The sequence below is a fragment of the Trachemys scripta genome, chromosome 2 (assembly GCF_013100865.1).
Source record: "Trachemys scripta elegans isolate TJP31775 chromosome 2, CAS_Tse_1.0, whole genome shotgun sequence".
NCBI classification, from domain to species: domain Eukaryota; kingdom Metazoa; phylum Chordata; order Testudines; family Emydidae; genus Trachemys; species Trachemys scripta.
Window position 1 is genome coordinate 36,220,257 of NC_048299.1, and position 23,040 is coordinate 36,243,296.

At 43.2% G+C, this 23,040-nt stretch overlaps 1 protein-coding gene across 2 annotated transcripts in view; it reads left to right on the top strand.

Annotated features, from left to right (window-relative positions):
* NEBL (nebulette) overlaps nt 1-23,040 on the top strand; it is a 402,354-nt gene that overhangs the window by 143,347 nt on the left and 235,967 nt on the right. The gene's annotated exons all lie outside the window — the stretch shown is intronic.

Sequence of the window (23,040 nt, forward strand, 5' to 3'; positions counted from 1 at the left end):
GGGGAGGTTGAAGTGCTCTCCTACTGGTTTTTGAATGTTACAATTCTTGATGTCTGATTTCTGTCCATTTATTCTTTTGCATAGAGACTGTCCGGTTTGGCCAGTGTACATGGCCGAGGGGCATTGCTGACACATGATGGCATGTATCACATTGGTAGATGTGCAGGTGAATGAGCCCTGATGGTGTGGCTGATGTGGTTAGGTTCTATGATGGTGTCCCCTGAATAGAGATGCAGACAGAGTTGGCAATGGAGTTTGTTGCAGGGATTGGTTCCTGAATAAAGACTGGGAGTGGCTAGTGTGGCTCTCTGAGGTGTGATTATCAGGTGGGTTTGAATCTGCTATGGGCATTGTGCTAGTCACTCCTTTTTATGGGGGCTGGGAAGGAATTTTTTCCCTCACCACCATATTGGCTTTGGTGGAGCGGGGTTTTTTTGCCTTTCCCACAGCCAGTGTTAGGGAACACCTATTATGGTGAGCACAAAAGGTGCGGTAGGTTATATGTCACAACTTATTTGGTAAGTGTGGAGCGGATGTCCAGTGCAAGTACTCCATAGGGAAGGCATCCAGTGGCCAGATAAATGGCCTGATAAAGGACTTAAAAAGGAGGTGCTGCTGGTTAAAGGAATGGAACGGTGTGGGTTTGGGGCTCCTATGGTTGGAACGGCAGGGAGCCAACCCCCCTTTCTTATAGCCCATCTAATCCCTCCTACAGGGGGTAGTGGGGGGGATGGTAAGGTTCTGGCAATGGATTTGCTAGAGTGACCTGGATTGAAAAAGAGGGGGAGCTGGTGGAAGCCCTTGCCCTGGCAATTACAAAACAAACAGGGTTTACCTGCATTGTACACTTATCTGCCGGGTAGTCTCAGACATCTAATAATAAAGATTAAATCTGTATCAGGTGTCTCCTGTCTGCCTTTCGGTATAGCTGGACAATGACATCACTTAAGTTATTTCTGATCACAACAGTGTATGTAAGATCAGAATCAGGCCCAAGGGGTTTTCATGCACTAAGCAAATCACAAAATGTTGGCTCATGTCAGCCTCCAGTAACACAGTTATAGAATATTTAGCTGCTCCTAATATTTGCTTGCTTTGGATGATTGCCTAAATGGTGGCGGTGGTCCCAGTATATACAATAAGAATTCATATAGAAAGCTCTTTTTACTCAAGTTGTCATTAAAATATTACCGGTCAAAATTGCCACAGCCAGATTAATGAGGCATTAAAAATGAATAGTAAAAGGAAAATAAAAATTGTGATAATGGAGACATAATTCTTTGACTCCACATAAACAAAATATGCATGTTTATTTGCTTATGGTATTCAGTGATATATAATCTCCAGTTTCCATTGTCATTCAGTTCTTAACATCTTGATATATTTGTTTTCTAAATAATGTGTTTTCTTATTATTTGATTTTTATGCATCATTTGGAAATTGACTTATATAAAACTATTGATCAGGCTTTACTGCACTTCATGCTTGTGATGGTTGGCTGTTTAGGGGTGTATTCTTCTCTTGCTACACTGAAATTTACTTGCAAATCTCTCAGTACCAAAAATTGGAGTAATGTGGCAAAAGGCCAGAAAGCAGAATTGAGAAGATATCTTTTAATGTTCTCCTTTTGGGAAGCTCTTTATAAACGAATGGGTGAAGCAGTGGGAATAGTCACAGAAAATGTTGGTGTCAGTATTTATAGTAATACGTATATGGAAGACTTAGCATTTTTTTCTGGTGTGATTAAAGTTTGATCCATGGACAAAACTGGGACCTACAGAAGTTCTGTCATGCTACGTATGGATGCACTTATTTGTAAAGAGGAAAATTCTGTAGAAGTTACATCTTGATTTAAGTAGCTTAGAGAGCTGCAGTTTGCTTACTTTTATTATGGTGCTTTGGCAGCAGCACCATAGTTAAGCTTGTACTACAGAGTTCAGTTTGACAGAAGCGTTAAACCTTTATTTTGTAAAAACTTCTTTGAACTGGGTAAACCCAAAACATAGAATATAAACTTTGAGTCCTAGTTGAACTTTTCGTGGTGGTTTGATGAAGATGAATTGATTCAGAAAGAATAATAACATTTCTAAAGTCAATCCTTCTGCAGTTTTTCACTGGATTGTCTCATTTTTCTTCATGCCCCTTCTGCAAGAAATCTAAAACACTCTGGGATGAGTCCTTTGTCCACTTTGTTGCTCGTCATGTGCAGATTCCCACAATATCAGTTATACATTGGTAGTATTTGTCTGTAGTGATTTTATAACTTTTTAGCCATAACAGAAAAATGTGTGAGTCAAGCTGGACCCATTGAATTTGATGACAAATCTGATTTGCCATGAATGCCGTTACTCACTTCCAGAGGGAGGGGGAAAGTGGGGGGATACACTGACTTGTTCCCGATCAACTGCCCCTCTAGTCTACAGGATTGTTCCCTGAGTTGGAAAAGAGGAGACGAGAACTTAAAATCTCACCTCTTTTAACTGCTGTTGAAATTCTCATGCAACTCACTACCCTTATTATGAACTAAAGCCAGGAACCCCAACCTAGGAGGCAGTTAGGGAAAAGCTTCTGATAACTCTCTCCCACACCCATTTTTTAATAAACTTGCAGAGGACTTGTATAAGGTCACTGCAGGTCTCTAATATGACAAGCCCTCATCTTATCCACTGCATCACACTCTTATAGAGTGTCTAAACCAGTTTTGGTTATTTTATTTCTTACCACTATAGATCACATTCCTCTTCCAGAGCTGGGGATAGAACGCGGGATTCATGATTAGCAGTGTAATGGACTGCTAAACTGAATGATACTGTTCACCCAGTAGGTGACATTGTGTGTAAAATACCTTATTTAAAGCTAACCTTAGCCAGATCTGGCAGAGTATTAAAGGATCTTATGGTGAACACACCTGGTCTGTATAACCAAACTCTGTAGCCATTCCATATCTGGTACAGGAACATGGCATGGTGTTAAAAATAAACTAAGAACAGAAACAGAAGGAGAACAGTAACAAAGGTTGTAAACAGAAGGAACAAAGCAACAAAGATTGCAGGATATCGTCAACATGCCACTCTTCAATGCCCCAGACCACTTCATCTTTTACATTGCAACCAAGCTCCACAAAGAAACTGGAGCTATACAGGTATCTTCTTTAATTTATGCTTCGGAGAAGCAGGCGGAGCATCTCTTTAAATCCTTTGACTTTACTGAAGACTGTCACAAAGATGATTATGAAAGGGTTTTGGCTATGTTTGATGCATACTTTATACCTTAGAGAAATGTGGTTTATGAAAGAACGTGCTTCTATGAGAGAAATCAAGAACTAGGGAAAATGTTGATGTTGTATAAGAGCTCTGCATACATTGGCTGAAAATTGTGATTTTGGGAATGCAAAACATGAAAATATCAGAGACAGGCTGGTTATTGGGTTAACAGATTAAAAAAAATTTCACAGACGCTACAATTGAAGAGAGATTTAACCCTTGCCACAGCTATACAGGGAGCAAAGCAGTCTGAGCTGGTGAGAAAGCAAAACCTAGAGCAACTTGACAAATCTGAAAAAATTGAAACTATCTTAGAAACTGTAAACAGGCAATTGAATGTTGTCATTATCATAAAACCCCTGAGGGAAGGAGAGGGGACCCCAGACCAACTGCCTTCACAGCTGCAGCGTGGCAGCCATGATGGGCATTAGGGTTGCCAAACCTCCTGGTTTCACTGGGAGTCTCCCGGAATCAGGCCCCATCTCCTGGAGGCTACTGGGGAAGCCAAACTGGGAGATTTTAAGCACTAAAAGTCCAGAGCCGCAGTGGGGCTAAGGAAGGCTTTCTTCCTGTGCTGGTCTGGAAGCAGTCGGCATGGGAGCTACAGGGGCAGTGCCTGTGGGCAGGGGCAGGGTGCGGAGACTCACTAGCTTCCCTGCCTAGGAGACACTGCCAGAGGGATGTGCCGGTTGCTTTCGGGAGCCGCCCGACGTAAGTGCCACCCGGTCAAGCCTGCCCCAGCCCAGAGCCCACCTCTGCACCCAAACTCCCTCCCAGAGCCTGCACCCCCACCTTCTCCTACACCCAAACTCCCTCCTGAACCTGCACCGCTCACCTCCCCCTGCATCCCAGCCTGGTGAAAGTGAGTGAGGGTGGGGGAAAGTAAGAGATGGAGGGAAGAGAGATGGAATGAGCAAGGGGTGGGGCCTTGGAGAAGGGGTGGGGCAGGGGCATGGCTTCAAGGAAGGGGCGGGGCAAGGATGTATGTGTTTGTGAGATTAGATAGTTGGCCACCCTAATGGGCGTAGGGAGAAAGGTGAAAGAACTGGAAGGAATATTTTATTATATTGGACTTTTGAAAGGAGATCCAGTACAAATGACTTTGAGACAATTCTGAATCATATAGTGTACATACAACTTGCAGGATTCTAATCCTATTATTTCTTAAAGTAGAAATTTAGCTAAAGAGAATGAAGCAGATTGGCATAATCAAGAAAATCTCTGAGCCAACTGCATGGTAGGGAAAGAAAAAATGGAAAAATACAGATCTGTGTGGATCTTAAAAGACTTGACTGAAATATACCGTGTGGTCTGTTTGTTTGGGGGACTGTGTGCTGACTGTGTACTGAGACAAGTAGCCTGCTAGGCAAGGCTGAAAGCTTCTTAACAAGGCTTTGATCCTAAGCCATTTAGCTCCCATCAACCCTTAACCAGGGGGTGGGGCTACTTAAGAAGACCATGGCTTTAAAAAGCTCGCCCCAAGTGACCAGAGGAGCTAAGGTACAGGAGCGGCTAATGGGAGTTTTGCGAGGGAGTTCAAAGGGGGAGTGTAAAAGTGGGCCAGATACACTTAACATTCCTTAAACTTCTTTAAACTTAAAGCCCAAACTACCCCCTGATAAAAGCAAAGCATCAACAAAGGAACCTGCCTGCATTTTTTTTTACTTCTGCAGCTTAAGTCCAGCAACAGAGTGGGGGCTATCTAGTTTATTGCACCGAATGCAACATGTATGATTACCTGCCCTATGGGCAGGTGGCATATGTGTGCATTCGGTGCAAGGAGCTCCTGGCCCTCAGAGAGCGTGTATGGGCTTTGGAGACCAGAATGGCTGAGCTAAGGGAGACAGAGAGGTACATAGATGAGACTTTCTGGGACACAGTAGAACAGCCCCACCCCTGGTCTGACAGCCTCTGTGCTGTTGAGAAGGATGAAAGTCTCAGGGAAGGAGAACATCCAACTGGAGCAGAGGGCAAAGATCCCATAGTGGGGCCCCTCCTTCCAGATGATGATGTGGTATCCTCTCACACTGAGGATACCTCTTCAGGGGAGGGAACTCCAGTTATTAGGAAGAGACAGGTATTAGTAATGGGCGATTCGATCATTAGAAACATAGATAGCTGGGTTTGCGATGAATGGGAGAACCACATGGTGACAAGCCTCTCTGGTGCGATGTTGCGGATCTCTCAAGACATCTAGATAGACTTATGTGTAGTGCTGGGAAAGAGCCAGTGGTCGTGGTACATGTAGGTACCAATGACATAGGGAAGGATGAGAAAGATGTCCTGGAGGCCAAATTTAGGCTGCTAGGTAAGAGATTGATGTCCAGGACCTCTATGGTAGCATTCTCTAAAATGCTTCCAGTTCCATGCGCAGGGCCAGTTAGACAAGCAGTACTGCAGGGTCTCAATGCGTGGATGAGACGATGGTGCAGGGAGGAGGGGGTTTAGATTTATTAGTAACTGAGGAAACTTTTGGGAAAGGGGGAGCCTATACAGGAAGGATGGGCTCCACCTAAACCAAAATGGAACCAGATTGTTGGCACTTAAAATTTAAAAGGTCATTGAGCAGTTTTTAAACTAAGGGCTGGGAGAAAGCCGACAGGTGCGGAGGAGCATATGGTTCCGACAGAGACATCCCTTAGGGGAGGATCTATTAATGGAGAGTCTCTATGTCCTAGTAAGGAGGAGAGGATGGAAGATGATAAAATACAGGTAGGATCTGATGAGAAACAGTCAAATGAAAAAAAGTCCCATTCAATTACATTATGTAATGGCAAACAGCTGAAAAGTGAAAATATTTTAAAGTGCTTATATACCAATGCTAGAAATCTAAATAATAAGATGGGTGAACTAGAGTACCTCGTATTAAATGAGGATATTGATATAATAGGTATCACAGAAACTTGGTGGAATGAGAATAATCAATGGGACACAGTAATACCTGGGTACAAAATATATCGGAAGGACAGAACAGGTCATGCTGGTAGGGGAAGAGCACTATATGTGAAAGAAATCATAGAATCAAATGAAGTAAAAATCTTAAATGAACCAAACTATATCATAGAATCTCTATGGATAGTAATTCCATGCTTGAATATTAAGAATATAGCAGTAGGGATATATTACTGACCACCTGACCAGCATGGTGATAGTGACTGTGAAATGCTCAGGAAGATTAGAGAGGTTATAAAAATAAAAATCTCAATAATAATGGGGGGTTTTGTTTCAACTATTGTCATATTGACTAGGTGTATATCACCTCAGCACAGGATGCAGAGATAAAGGTTCTTGACACCTTAAATGACTGCTTCTTGGAGCAGCTAGTTCTGGAGAGGGAGGGAATTCTTGATTTAGTCCTAAGTGGAGCACAGGATCTGGTCCAAGAGATGAATATAGCAGTATTGCTTGATAATAGTGGCCTTAATTAAATTTAACATCCCTGTGGCGGGGAAAACACCATAGCAGCCCAGCACTGTAGCATTTAATTTCAGAAAGGGGGACTACATAAAAATGAGGAAGTTAGTTACACAGAAATTAAATGGTACAGTGCCAAAAGGGAAATCCCTGCAAGCTGCATGGAAACTTTTAAAGACACCATAATAGAGGCTCAACTTAAGGGGAAGTTGAAAAATTGAAGAACATACTAAGAGAACCAAAAAAGTGCCACCATGGCTAAACAACAAAGTAAAAGAAGCAGTGAGAGGCAAAAAGGCATCCTTTAAAAAGTGGAAATTAAATCCCAGTGAGGAAAATAGAAAGGAGCATAAACGCTGGCAAATGAAGTGTAAAAATATAATTAGGAAGGCCAAAAAAGAATTTGAAGTACAGGTAACCAAAGACTCAAAAAATAACAGCAAAAAATGTTTTAAGCACATCAGAAGGAGGAAGCATTCTAAACAACCAATGGGGCCACTGGATGATCGAGATGCTAAAGGAGCACTCAAGGACAATAAGGACATTGTGGAGAAACTAAATGAATTCTTTGCATTGGCTGAGGGAGATTCCCAAACCTGCACCATTCTTTTTAGGGGACAAATCTGATGAACAGTCCCAGATTGAGGTGTCATTAGAGGAGGTTTTGGAACGAATTGATAAACTAAATAGTAATAAGTCACCAGGACCAGATGGTATTCACCCAAGAGTTCTGAAGGAACTCAAATGTGAAATTGCAGAACTACTAACTATAGTCTGTAACCTATCATTTAAATCAGCTTCTGTACCAGATGGCTGGAGGATGCCAATTTTTAAAAAGGGCTGCAGAGGTGATCCTGGCAATTACAGACTCGTGAGCCTGACTTCAGTACCGGGCAAACTGGTTGAAACTGTAGTAAAGAACAAAATTGTCAGATACATAGATGAACGTAATTTGTTGTGGAAGAGTCAACATGATTTTTGTAAAAGGAAATCATGCCTCACCAATCTACTAGAATTTTTGAGGGGATGAACAAGCATGTGGACAAGGGGGATCCAGTGGATATAGTGTACTTAGATTTTCAGAAATCCTTTGACATATTCCTATATGATCTGGAAAAAGGGGTAAACAGTGATGTGGCAAGTTCCTCTGGCAAGGAGTTCCACATATTGACTGTGCGCTGTGTGAAAAAATACTTCCTTTTGTTTGTTTTAAATCTGCTGCCTATTAATTTCATTTGGTACCCCTAGTTCTTGTGTTATGAGAGAGTAACACAAGAGAGTAAATAACACTTCCTTATTTACTTTCTCCACACCAGTCATGATTTTATAGACCTCTATCATAACCCCCCTTAGTCATCTGTTTTCCAGGCTGAAAAGTCCCAGTCTTATTAATCTCTCCTCTTTTGACAGCCATTCCATACCCACTGGCAGATTCTGGGAAATTCCTTAAGTAAAAGAAAGTGCTAAACAGACTACATTTATCTAACCCTTTGGAGATTTTGCTTTCCAAGGTTACCTTTTATGATTACCAATGCACCTGAGATTTTCCGAAGAAAGATGGCAGAACTGTTAACAAACACAAATGAAGTTGTAATTTTCATGTACAATAGTCTTATATATGTATCACTGATGGAAGAACACAACAAAACCCTCAACAATGTCCCTAAGCTTAATCAGTCAGTCTGTACTGAAACCACTAGGAAAAATGCATTTTCCACCTACCCCAAATTGCGTTTTTGGGACAGACAATAAACACAGTTCTGAGGAGGTAAAAGCAGTTGGAGAATTGAATGCACCAACTAATGTACCAGAACTGAGAAGTATATTGGGAATGGTCATTTGGTTGATACCTATAAGACCTTTTTACAGTGGCAAAACCACTGAATGAACTGTTAAAGTCCAACACATCTTGGCTATGGGGACCAAATCAAAGTGCTTTCAAAAAGGTAAAAGAAATAATCTCAACATCTCCAGTTGTCAAGAACTAGAATGTGAACAATTCCACAATGGTCAATGCAGATGTAGCCAGCTATGGCTAGGTGGTGTATTGTTGCAACAACATTGCTCTGAGTGGAAGCCAGTTGCATTTTGCTCTTGCCTGCTTAGAGAAGCAGAAAAACATGTGATACAGCTGGGCCAGGGAGCAGTGGGAGAGTGGTCTTATTGTGTGCTGGGAAGTGGGTGGGCGCAAGCCTGGGGAGGAGCTACTGAACCCAATACTCAACTAAAGTCGTGGGCCAACGAAAAACCAAAACAGGAACAGGTGTGGGAGTCAAAGAGCCAAAACTAGGGAACCTGAAGGGGACACCGAGCAGAGAACCCTGGACAGTGCCCACTGCTCCTCAAAAGCGTCCAAGGACCCAGCGGACGCTGCCCAGAGGAACTCTGCCCAGATGCATGAACAGATAAAGGAACAAAAACAGGCCCCACAGTCACAGAGCCCTACCCCCCACCCCCCAGCCAACCTCCTCTCCCTGGCCACTTTGGCCATGGCTAGGAGGAGGTTGATGAGGTGATCCTGCAACTTCATGGGGCCACGGATGGGGGTGAGCATATATAAAAAGGTGTGGGGAAAAGTGCAGCCAGAACCTCAACAAGAGGTTCTGGAGGAGCCAGAAGAGCGGCTGCAACCTGATGCACTGCAGATAGACATGTGCCAGGGTCTCCCAGACACCGCAAAAAGGGCAGGCTTCAGGGACAGAAGTGAACCACGCCAGGTACATGCCTGTGCTCACGGCTTCATGGAGAAGCTGCCAACTAATGTCCATGGCGGGCCGTGAAACCAAGGTGGAGTACAGGCTGGCCCACCGGGGTCCTTCATCCTCTGCAGCTGGTAGAAGGTCCCTCCACTTGGTATCGGGGTGGGACACGAGGGTGGGGAAATGAAGAGTTTGGAGCACGAGTGTGTAGAGAGAGTCCCATGGTGCGGTTCGGAAGCAAACCAGCTGCAAATCGCGCAGCCGGCTTGGAGTACAAAGGGGTGGGGGCCGAGAGTGCTCACGGAGAAGGGGCCCAATGAAGAGATCTGGAGGGGGACTAGTAGATGGGAGATATATAAACCCTAGGCTAATTAAGGCGTGGTTCTCTGTAGACTATGAAAGGTCACTACAGGTTAATTGGAGTACCTGTAGTCAATTAAGGCCCTGTCAGGAACTTAATAAAAGCCCCCTGCTTCTGGCAGACAGAGTGGTGTGAGGAAGGAGAGAGGACTGGAGTTTGGAGGTGTGTTGTTGAGAATTGAAAGACCAGAGAACTGGAGGAAGGGAGACCCTGACCCAGCAGGGCAGGGAGACTCCCTCCCCCCAGCGTCAAGGACTGAGGGTAACCCTACCCAAGTGGGAAGAGGGTAAGAAACCCGCAGGGGTTGAGAGAGGCTGGGACTCAGAGTGAGGAGCAAACCCAGACCCCTTCTTCGCTTCCCTCCTCTACCACTTCCCCAGGCCACTAGCGGAGCCCTTGGCGCCCCAAGAGCAGGGGCAAGGGGTGGCATCCTAGCCCCCCCACCAAGAAAAGCGCGGGACCCACCATACCAACATTGGTCATTTTGCCACAAACAATATACACAGATTGAAAAGGAGTGCCTGGCAAGTGTATGGGGATGTGAGAACTTTGTAGACTGGATTTGTTTACACTGATAACAGACCATAAACTGCTAGTAACCCTTGTCAATGGAAAAGACCCGGATAAAGCACTGCTGAGATGCCAGTGTCTATTGTGAAGGTTAGTGTCATTTAACCCAATTGCTAAACATGTTCCTGGGAAAAATCTGGTAGTAGTAGGCACTCTGTCATAAAGCCCTGCAACACCTCAACTAGCTGTGAGCTTGAAGATGATGCAAAGGCTATGTGGATGCTCTGGACATATACAGACCGGTGTTGGAAAAGAGACTACTCCAGCTACAAAAAGCAGTCTTGAGAAACATACAACTTCATGAAGTTCTAAGTTACGTTAGGGGCAGCTGATGCAAGTATCTAAGGATATGTTTACATAGCAGTTCAACTCCCACAAATGGCCTTGGTCATCTGACTCGGGCTTGCAGGGCTTGGCCTGCAGGGTTGTAATATTGTGGGGTTGACATTCAGCCTGGGCGGGACCCCGAGCTCTGGGACCCTGCAAGGAGGGAGGATCCCAGAGTCTGGGCTCCAGCCAAAGCCTGAAGTCTATACCTGCAGCCAGAGCCCTGCGAGCCCAAGGCAGCTGACACGGGCCAGTCATGGGTGTTTAATTGCTGTGTAGACCCACTCTGAGGGACACTAAGGAAGTGACAAGAGACTACTTTGCAGTGCATGGACATGAAGTGAGTCAAATGGCCTCATGATTAAAGGCAACTGCATCGTAATTCCAAATAAAATGAGAGGAAAAATCCTAAATCTCATTCATGAAGGACATCAAGGATTATCTAAATGCCATGAACAGGCCAACTAGTGAGTGTGGTGGCTGGGGATCAGCAAGGATATAAAGCATAAAGTATCTGCATGTCAACATTGCAGAATTAACAGGCCAACACAACACAAAGAACCTTAACTAACAACAACACCTCTCTGTCAGACAGATCTTGGAAGAGACTCGCTGCAGATTTATGCAAATTCAGAGATCACTATTACCTAGTCGCTGTGGACTGTTTTTCCAGATATGTAGAAATAATGTACTTGAAAGACGTAACATGTTGCAGTGCTCACATTACTATTCCAGAACAAGTAGTGACCACAATTCACTGCAGCAGAATTTGTCATTCTGAACAAAATATTATTTTGAACATATTACTAGCTGAACACATTACCCACAAATGAACAGAGAGACTCAGAGTGCTGTACAGAGAACCAAGAAAACCCTACACCAGGGAGATCCATTCCTTTCTCTTCTGAGTTACAGATCAACACCAACAGTGGTTACTGGATATAGTCCAACGCTGCTACTGATGGGAAGATGATGCAGAACTACTTTTCCAGCTTTGCAAAAGAATCTATCTCCGAAGTGACCAGACGTGAAAAGAGTAGCCAAATCAGATAAAAAGGCTGAAAGAACTTATGAACACTTTTACAACAGGCATCACTCAGTTAGAGAACTTCCAGGCCTAGAGCCAGGTGACTGTTTGTGTCAAATTGGATGGAGAAAAGGGATGGACAACTCTAGCTGTTGTAAAGAAAAGGAATTCAGTGCTCAGAGCATATATAATTGAGACTGACAGTGGAGAGTTCAACAGAAACCATTGACATCTAGTTTTTTCTTCAGAAGCAACAATTGACAGAGCAAACTCTACAGATGGTGGATGCAGAACAAGAAGAAGACTCAAGGATTCTGGACTGATCCACAGCCTGTTGTTGCAACTAATGGACAGCCAGATGACCAAGTTGTTACGTGTTTGGGTTGTGTAAGTAGAAAACCAGTATGATTCAGAGACATTAAACAGATTGATACAAACTAAACTTCAGAGACAGTTAGATAGTGTCAGTATTGTAAATGGTAGGAATGTAGAACTTGACGGGGAGATGTAATGGAATGCTAAACTGTATTATACTGTCCAGCCCCAAGGTGGAATTGTGCATAAAACATTACAACCAGTGTTCTACAGCTAGTTGTGAAACCCACTTGGAAAGTGTCATGTTGTCCTCCAGTGGCTGGTCTACTAAGGTGCTAGTAATTAATTCTATAGCTCAAGTAGTTAGGGTCTAAACTGGGGATCTCAAGGTCAGTGGATTCACATGCTGATCTATCTATCTATCTATCTATCTATCTATCTATCTATCTATCTATCTATCTATCTATCTATCTATCTATAGATGGCTGGAATGGTTACATGTTATTCACACAGGGAGAAATACCTCTTTCAATAAGATTTGGTACATTAGAACTATCATAACGTGTAAATTATGGTGTCAATCACCAAAATGCACATGCTTTATACTGTAGTCATTTCTCACATATTTTGCTTGTATAACTCATACCTCAGAGTGTGTGTTATATGTCCCCCTTTGTGCCCAATCCGCAGAGGATATGACCCTGTGACGGTTTTCAGCTTGGAAGCTTGGCCCCTTAGTAGAAGTTGTAAAGCCTCATTCCTTTAACTCTAAAGGTCATCAGTTTAATTCCCATTGTTGGTTAGCAACGGCAGCTGCCCCATTTGCAGATGTCCCATGTTGGCATGTTTGTAGATTGAGAGGAATGCTTCATAGTGGCAGGGATGGGAGAGCCAGCAGATGGGGGAGTGCAGACCTGCTGGGGTAATGCAGGCACATGAACCCAGCTGATGCAGCTGCTTCTGGCCATAACAAATTTCCAGAAACCCTTGAAAGGTTACGGAGTGTTTCAGGAAACAAGTGTTGACACAGGCGCCTTCATGGAGGTTCCTTCCTGCTGATAGCTTATGATGTCATTTCTGAACATGGAGGGTTGCTTTTGTTGTGCTTACTTTCAGTAGCTTTAATTGAGGATAAAATGTTGTAGATAAAGAATTTACTTAGGCACACCATGGACTCGCACATGGTTCAGGATGGTTGACAAAATCAGGAGTGGCTTCAGCAGTGCAGTTTCCCTCTGATTCCCAGGCAGGTGCAGTCCCCCTTCTCCCTGACTCTGGGGAGCCATCCACTAATGAGATACAGAGGTCACCTGTAGGGTTCTGATATGAAACAAGACTAACTCAAAAGGAATTACAAGTTGTTCAAATCTAATCAGTGTTTGGTACCCTCTGTGAGATTAGTTTGGTAGGGCTCAGTCCTAGATCCCATTTCACAAACTCATCAACATCACTGCACAAATTGTCAGTCTTTGCCAGAACTGAATGAGCATAGAGACTGAAATACCCCTATTGCCCTTAGAGCAGGGGTCGGCAACGTTCGGCACGCGGCTCGCTAGGGTAAGCACCCTGGCGGGCCGGGCCAGTTTTATTTACCTGCTGACGCGGCAGGTTCAGCCGATCGCGGCCCTCACTGGCCGCGGTTCGCCCTCACTGCTGTGGCCAGCACATTGCTCGCCTGCGCCTCTTCTCGCCGCCCCCATTGGCCCGGGACGGCGAACCGCGGCCAGTGGGGGCTGCGATTGGCCGAACCTGCCGCGTCAGCAGGTAAATAAAACTGGCCCGGCCCGCCAGGGTGCTTACCCTGGCGAGCCGCGTGCCGAACGTTGCCGACCCCTGCCTTAGAGGAAGCCCACCCTCATCAGCTTTGAAGCATGCTGGCAGGGAAGTTTGCGTCAAGGAGCTTGGTTGGCCACTGTTCTGTATATATAGAGGGCTTCATTCACTAGGACCATCAAACCGATGCCTTTTACCAGCACTAAATTTACACGTGTCTTTTTTAAGCTGGAGTTTACATGCAACTGAGCTCAATAATGATTTGCATAAAATGTCAGACATGGACAAGTTTTGGATGCTATGAAAAAAAGCTGGTCTTAGATGACACCTTCCTTTTGCAGACAAGAAAAAGTTTATGGTTGCCATTTACTGGTGGGATGTGGTTGCACAAAGCTCCAGTGTACAATTTATTTACTTCTAAAATTAGCACAATCCCCTGATCATCATTCACTTCATAACAGAGCCATGGCAGCACCTCAAAGCTTTATGAAGTGCCCTGTTTTGTAAATTGCTTTGATGTTGAAATAAAGTTTCCAAGAACTTAAGAGAACCTCTTTTGAAACTTGTCACAAAATAGAATTATAAAGTTTGAGTAATATAAGAATTTAGGAATTGCCATTCTGGATCAGATCAGTGGTATATTTAGTCCAATATCCTGTCTCCAACAGCAGCCAGCACCAGATGCATCTTCAGAAGAAGTTGCAAGAACCCCACGTTACATGGATGTGGTATAATCTGCCCCCAGGAAGATCTCATTCCGTCTGAATATTGTGCACTGGAAACTTTCCTTTATGTGGGACGGGAAACCCCCCCCCCAATGAAACCTAGATCAGCTGGTGAGAATCAGCCTATTGCTGTCACCCAGTAATAATCAGCGGTGCTTGGGTCCCTTGCCAGTGCAGTTACAATTTCTGCAGGCAAATTAAATTAATTCTATGGTAAGCAACTTAAAAAACCCACATTGGCTTCCGAATTAGAAGCCCAGTGAAAGTGGAATGCTTTTCTCATAATATTCTGGCACTCTGGTTTCTGTGTAAACATCTTTAATGTTTGTGGTATCTGCAGGATTCCAGGCTTTTAAAAAATCCATGGCTATAGAAGTTATTTGCCTTACAAAACAACACATGCAGGAATAGGGCAGCACCATCACTGTACAACCCCAAAGACACACGTTTTTGTTTTTCATTTAAAGGGTTATAAATTATTGGCGGCATTTTAAGTCCAAGTGCTGGGGCCTCTATAAAGAATCCATTAAGGTCAGTATCAGGTGCCAACCTGTCATATTGACATGATCCGATGAGGGCAAAACAAACAGAATACTAAAATGCTCTTTCCCAGAGGAGGCAGTGGAATATGGATTGCTCTTTAAAACAGTTTAAAATTATATTGTTGGGAGTCAAGCAACATCATTTAAAAGCTTTCTAGAGAGTGATCTATTTCCAAACAACATAATTTGAAAACATTCATTTTGTTTTTCTCCCTTATCCAGGTTCATTATTGCTTAAGTGGTCTTTCCATCAGCTCTGCAGTTGGAGGAGGCAGGTCATATGTGTTAGTCACTTGATGATTTTTTGGCTTCCCCTGCTTAAAAGCTCCCCAGATGAGTCTGCCGCTTGGTAGAATCAACAGTAGAAGACCTCCTGCTTCCCAAACTACAGAGCATAGACAAAAATCTACTGATCTACCAGTCTGTCTCCCAAATGTTTCTTTTTTGTACCTCCAAGCCGGAGTATTCACTGTCTCCAATTTGCTGGGGTTTAGTATGTTCTCTGTCTACATGGGAAACTTACTCCATAGCATGCAACAGCCTCATTCCCCCTGACACTTGCTTTGATCTGGAAAAGCCCTCCAAGAAGAAGTCCAATGACAGCAGGTGCCTGCTGTGACTGTCTCTCTCACAGCTTTGGCAGCCAGGAGAGTTCTGTATTTATTTATTTTGCTTAGGAACCATCTTTGCCTATCTGCTCTGGCTTCCAGCCTTAGTCACTGGTCCCCCTAACCTGTATCAGAATAAGTTGCTCAGTGCCTGCATGTGGCAGCAGCATGTAGCTCAAAAGTAGCTGTCCTGCTTCAGCTCTTTCCCAGCAAAAACAATTCAGAAAGAGGCATTAGTGGTACGAAGGGAGATTATGGCAGCAGCTTCATGGGAAAGGGGGCAGGGTGTCTTGGTGCCATGTCAGGAGGAAGACTCAGTGGCCCAGGTACCTCCACAGATTCCGGCTCCAACATGAGATGTACCAGACAGGCTGCTGTCCCATACCCCTGGTATGCCACAGGCCCTTGCAAAAGATTAACAGTTGCTACCCTGCTCCCTTCTTGCCCCAATCTCTACTGCTAGTGGCTATTACTCTGGGGTGCCTCTGTTAATTGTCTGTGCTCTCTCCAGTTGGGAGTAATTACTTTTCCTACTTGTCCTTCCCTTACCACACAACCCCCATACAAGCAAGTGGCTTGTGATGGTCTCTAATAGGCAACAGTACACCTGTTGCTTCATTCCTTGAGCAGGGGCCACAGGAGGCCACTTTTAAAGAGGCCTATCTTTCTCTGTGGGACCTGCCTAGCTGGAATAAGGCCATTATCCCAATAGTGGTTCTCAAACTGTGGGTCAGAACTCTATTTTAATAGGGTTACCAGGGCCAGCATTACACTCCCTGGGGCCCGGGGCTGAAGCCAAAGCCTGAGGGCTTCAGTCCTGGGTGGCGGGGGTCGGGCTCTGGCCCTGCCTGGGGTCATGTCGTTTTGTTGTTAGAAGGGGGTTGTGGTGCAAAGACATTTGAGAACCGCTGGATCAGTCATTTTTCCAAGGCTTGTAGCTCTAACTTTCTCAGGAAGTGTCCCTATCAATCTCTCCATCCAAGGCCTTTCTTCAGGAAAAATACACCAAAGTTGAACACCTGGAACAGAGCAATCGCTGGAGGGGAGAGTGATCCCATGTTGTCAGGCCTTTAGCACTCTGAGAGCCAAACCTCTCCCTGTTTAGGTCCAAGAGGAAGCGTAAAAGAAAAGGGGAAGAGTCAGGCCAAGATCTTTCAGGGTCTCCAGTTCTCTGATCCCTTGGTCCAGAGAAAATAAGCCAAATAGTGTTGAGAGAAATCACGACAAAATTGCCTTTGAAGCATCTCATTCTCTCCAAGGGGAAAAGCAGAGTTTCATATAAAGGGAGAAAATATAGTAATCACAAATCCTATTCTTCATGCTCATCCTCAGAGGAGGGTGAGCTCTTAGGCTCCAGCCCTGAGAGGAAGAGACCCAGAAAAAATTCTTTTCTAAACTGCTGAGAGTTCATGCTCCAGAAGGCTAAGGTTGTCTAGCTAGGAAGCAGTGACAGTTCAGAAAGAAAATGAGACCACAAAAAAGAATAGTTCTTCAGCTTTCCAGAGAACTCCAGCTATGGAAAATGTTACATCAGAGCAGAAGCATCTGAATCAGAAAATGGAATACACTTGAGAGAAATGCTAAAGTTCTGCGTGATGTCCAAATCTGAGTTGGCCTAAGTCATGCTTCCCAAGGTTGATGTGGCCGATAACCCCCCTGTCAATGAACTGGCGATTCTTTCAGAAAGTGTCCTGTTCCCTATGGAACCCAGAAACTGCAGAGTATGGTTCACTGTAGGGCACAGTTGTAAGACAGTTTCTACCGTGTTGAGGGCAGTAGGGGGCTTGGCCTGTTTTGCTTAGGCTGCCTGGATTGATTCTCTTTTGGAAAATGTACTCATCATGTCCAAAGATCTAAAACCAGACCCTCGCCAAATGTCTCTGGTAGTAGCCTTTGATTAATTTTGTTTTATTTTGTTTTTTAACTCCCTTGTCTTCATGGTGAAGTCCATGGAATGAACTACTTTAGCCAATGACACTTGTGGACCAGAGTGGAGGCTGGATGTCCAAAGTAGCTGCTTAATAGCTTCCTGGAAGTACTCCAGGGCAAGCTCTTTGGAGAAGTAATGGACAAAACAGTCTTTGAAACTATAGGAGAAAAATACTCTATCAGCTAAGCAAATGAGGAAGAAGAACAGAAAAACAACCAAAAGAAGGCCAGCCCAGTCGTGAATCTGCAAACAATTTTCAAATTTGCTCCAGGAGGTCTTGGAACAGAGCTCAAGGACGAGATTTCTCTATATCAGGGGTTCTCAAACTTCATTGCATTGCGACCCCCTTCTGACAACAAAAATTACTACATACCCCCAGGAGGGGGGGACTAAAGCCTGATCCCCCCCCTAAACCCTGCCACCCCTGGGCTGGGGGGGGCCAAAGCCGAAGCCCAAGGGTTTCAGCCCCAGGCAGGGGGCCTGCAACCTGAGCTGGTCACCCAGGGCTGAAGCCCTCAGGCTCCAGCTTTGGCTTTGGCCCCGGGTCCCAGCAAGTCTAAGCCAGCCCTTGCAACCCCATTAAAACAGGGTCAAGACCCACTTTGGGGTCCTGACCCACAGTTTGAGAACCGCTGCTCTAGATAGCCATTTGGCAGCAACAATTGTTTCTCCAGTTGACTGAGGAGATGAAAACCTGCAGAGGTAAGGCAGACATTTCACTTTTTCAGCACTAGGGGTCACCCACCAGTTCTTCAGACTGATGAGTGCTGGAGGTAGTTGACAGTCTGTGCAGTAGATTTAACCAAACAGCTTGCAGCAAATTTTCTCTTGTTCCCCCTCTGCACACCCACATACTAGATTGTCATAAGCATACCTGAATAGTGAAGACAGTTTCCCATTTCCTAACTGTTGAAGCTATCAAGCCAGTCCCCAGTTTAGAGAGATGTCAAAGGGTCCATTTTATGCTCTTTGCATCAGGGGATAGAGCCATCCTGGTCCTGAATAATTTAAACAAATCAGCAAAAAATTCTAATATTGAGATGGAAGTGCAGCTGTCAGAAAAGATTTCAATCTTTTAGAAAAGGGGTTCTCCAGCTGGAGGTTGAAACCAACCTGCTTCTCCCAAATTGCTAAATAGAAGAGGGGTTCTTCTCTATACCCTGGCTAGATGGGAGGGGAGAGCTAGAGAACCACTGTCCTACAATTGTAACTACCTTTTCTCTTCTGCTTTCACCTCCGAGGTCCTAGTCCTGCTGTAGTAATTGTAGCATTTCTCTTCCCTCACTATGCCTGCCTGCCTGCCTGGTAGCACTTGTCACAGAGGATGGTCCAGCATATGGAAATAAGCAAGTGCTTTAATATGCAGCCTGCCTCTGCTGTGTGAAATGAAACAAAGAAAAAGTATCAAGTTCTGCAGTATCTAATAAAACAGAGAGGAAGACAGATAGGGAATTTCTTTGTGCAATACACTGAGTAATTTTCATGTTGTTGACAGATTCTGAGTGTTTTTAAGGGCGTTTTGATTTCAGAGGTGGAGCTGATAAAATGCTATTGAGTTTCTTTTGGGGGCATACAGGATATTAGTCTTGGATTGCTGGTTGAACTGGCAGAGAAGAATAGCTTGTGATGAAGTGCTATTATGCTCTCACTTACTGTTTTCAGTGTCACCTTGGTTCTTTGTTCTGGATGCACATCCTAGGGAGTTTTCTTTTCTTCATTTTCATTGATCTTATGTAATTTTCCATCACAAAAAATACATTTTTTTTTAACTGTCATTTTTGTTAGGAAAATACGTTGTCTTTTTGTTTGTTCTTTAGAGTTTCTGTTTTTTCTTTCTATGGGTTTTGAAGTTGAGAGCTGGACATTCCTCCTTTGATTTCCTTTATGGGCCAGATCTTATCATTGAACTCAATGGTATTATGTGTGAGTAAGGCTAGCAGCTTTTGTCCTTGTCTTGCTTTGTCTGAAATAGAGCTGGGTGAAAATTTTCCTGCAAAACCTTTCCAACCAAGAAACTCAGATTTAGATCAACCAGAACAATGAGCAGATTTGGGTCAATTTCAGCAAACTTTTTCAGTTGCGAAAAAAATTGTAAATGTTGAAACAGTTCATTTTGCCATTACTGAAATGGAACATTTTGATTTTTCATTTTGGAAAGCCATTTTGCTTAGGAATTTCCCTCAATTTCATATAAAACATTAAAAAAGATTAAAAAACTTGAAATAATTTCATTTTGGGTCAGCTGAAAGATTGGCATTGACTCAAAACTTTATTTTGAAATTTCCGTTCACTGAAAATTTTTAAACATTTTCATTTTGGTTTGACCTAAAACAATTTTTTTTCAATTTTTCACACTTGCCCCCAAACCAAACAGTTATTTGCACAATCCTAGTCTCAAAATTGTCACATTTTTTGGGTAGTTCCAAGTACATATCATCACAATTCCAGGTTTCATCATATGAGAAAAGCAACAGTTTTTTGTGAAATCTTTAGTATTGTTTCATAATTTTCAGATACAGTAAGTGTTAAATGAACCCAGCAAAAGAAGATAATGGAAAAAAGATATTATGCAGGAGAGGTGAGTACTGGTATAACTTTCTGAAGAAATTTTAGACTCAAAAGGTTGGCACACTCAAAATCAGACAAACTGTTCTTGTTGGCCACAAAATAGAAAAAACTGTAAGCTACATACACAATAGCAGGAGAAAATAGGTTTTTTAAACACCCAAAAGTGGGACACAAGGTATGACAAAGACCCAAAATGAGGGACACAAAAATATTATTCCTGCTGGAAATTTACAATGATATGGGATTCATTCTGTTAGTGTAAAAAATGTCCTGTAACTTCAGTTTCATGTTTCTTTTTCTGACGTAAATAATTTTTTAAAGTAAAAAGTGTGGGGACACTAAATTTGTGAAGAAGGTAGGTAACTTTGGCACTAAAATGAAAGACAGTTGAGGGATACAAGTTAGGCTTGTTAAAAAAGAAACCCACTGAACAAAAACTGTTGCTTATACAGACTGACTGTTCAACATCAGAAAATATACCATAAGTGGGACAACCTCAGTGGAAAATCACAGAGGATCAATGAGAATGAAAATGAGGCAGACCATTCCAGTTGTACAACCAGAAGTAATAAAAAGGTGATAAACAGATCCACAGAGTCCACAGCCTTTCTCCGTTGGTTCAGTTGCTGATGTGGCAATACAGAACATTTTGAAGGGACACAGGTTAAAAATTCATAATTAAAAGAATACATTGTGTTACCAGGACCTCAAACATTAAAACAACCTGAAATCTACTTTATTTTTTGCAGTTTTTGTTTTTATTTTTTGCCCTTCATTGAGCTTGAGCAATACAAATAGACTAGTCAATTTCATATTTCTAGCCAGTTTTCCTTTCTGATTCTCATGTACTTTCCCCTAAGCTTTTTCCTGTTGTTGCAGTCCATTCTGGATCGCTAACAGTTGGTGGGCTGCCATGTGCAACTGTCTCAAAGGAAACTGAGCTCAATGGTTTTGGTTCAGCTCTGGGTTTTTATGTTATTGTAGGAAGACTAAGGGAAAAAGATTAAGTGAAAATTTGTTTAAGTAAGAACCAAAGCACTTGGGCTGTGTGCATAACTGAATCTTAGGTTTGGGTGACTGTCCGAAAAACCGAAAGCAAATTTAGTTTTGTGTCAACCTCAGTGTTTTGGATAACCCAAAACAAAATGTTTCATTTTTCTTTCGAGGCTTTAAAAACATTTAAACATTTTTTTTAAATAAAACCAGGAGAAATTCCAAAATGTAGTCTTTCTGAAATGAATTCTTTTGGTATAACTTTTTTCTTTGTTTTTTGACCCAAATTTGCAAATTGTTTCAGATGACTGTCTCAGTATTTTTTTTGGCCCAAAAAAAAAAAAAAAAAAAAGTTTTGCACAAAAAATTACATTAAGCTCTACAAAGCACAAGGTAATTGCTGTGGAAAGTGAGGTACACAGAGATTGAAACTCATTCACAGTAAGTCTGGCAAAACTAGGAAATGAATCCAGATCTCCTGAATCTCAACACTATGCCTTGACTAAAAGAACATCCTGAAACTTCTCTTTTCTTCATTTTCTTCTGGGATTATAAACATTCTGATTATACCACTTGTCCCTCTAGTCCAGTATTCTGTTACTACCAGTGGTATCTTCCTGTAAGCACCTAGTTCTGGGCACTATTGGTGACGGAATACTGAATTAAGAGGACCACTGGTCTGATTCAGTATGGTAATGTTTATATTTCCACCCCAGAAGGAAAGGTCTGCACCATGGTGAAGAAAAGAGAGAATTTTCAGGAAGGTCTTATAGTCAAGATGTAGCCCCTACCTGCTTGGTGTGGCATTCTGTCCCCCTCTAGTGGCACCTAGACCATCTAGAGCAGGGTGGGCAACCTTTCAGAAGTGGTGTGCCGAGTCTTCATTTATTCAGTCTAATTTAAGGTTTCACGTGCCAATAATACATTTTAACGTTTTTAGAAGGTCTCTTTCTATAAGTCTATAATATATAACTAAACTATTGTTGTATGTAAAGTAAATAAGGTTTTTAAAATGTTTAAGAAGCTTCATTTAAAATTAAATTAAAATGCAGAGGCCCCCGAACCGGTGGCCAGGACCTGGGCAGTATGAATGCCACTGAAAATCAGCTTGCGTGCTGCCTTCGGCATGCGTGCCATATGTTGCCTACCCCTGATCTAGAGCATGCGAAACCTTAAATTAGAGGGAATAAATGAAGACTTGGCACACCACTTCTGAAAGGTTGCCGACCTCTGATCTAGAGATTAATGAGTCTGCTAAAGCCTTGGCTAAGAGGCCGGTGGCTTTTAGCTCATGCAGTAGAGACTCATATACTAAGCTTCAGTGGTCCTAGGTTTGATCCTGCTCACTGAAGACTGGGGTCTGTCAGTATTACAAGATGGTGGATTACAGGAGGAGGTCTAGGTTCATTTCCTAGTTTTGCAAAAGACTTTGTCAGTGGTGAGCAATCATTGCGGGAAGCAGCGGGCCGCAGGGGCATGCTGGCTGTCGCTTCCCGCAGCTCCCATTGGCCGGGAATGGTGAACTGTGGCCACTGGGAGCTGCAGGGGGCTGTGCCTGCGGACGGTCAATGTCACAAAATGTCTTGCAGCCCACAATCAGGTTACCCTGATAGGCCGCAGGTTGCCCACCACTGCTTTATATGGTCAGTTCTTATAGTCTCTGTGTGACACAGTTCTCCATTTTTACAGTGGAGATGATAGTGCTCCAGTACCTCCCAGGAAATGGTGGTGGCATATGAGTATTTAGTTGGGTACATTCTTATCCAAAATTTCCAACGTGAGAGTATGACAATGAATTATGTGTATATGAACATTGGATTAACCTGGTTCCTATTCCATGTTGTGACATTTAATGGATTCAATTTAGTTGACTCATTTTAAAGGTCTTACTTTCTCAGAAGTACTGACCTGTTGCTTATCAAAGA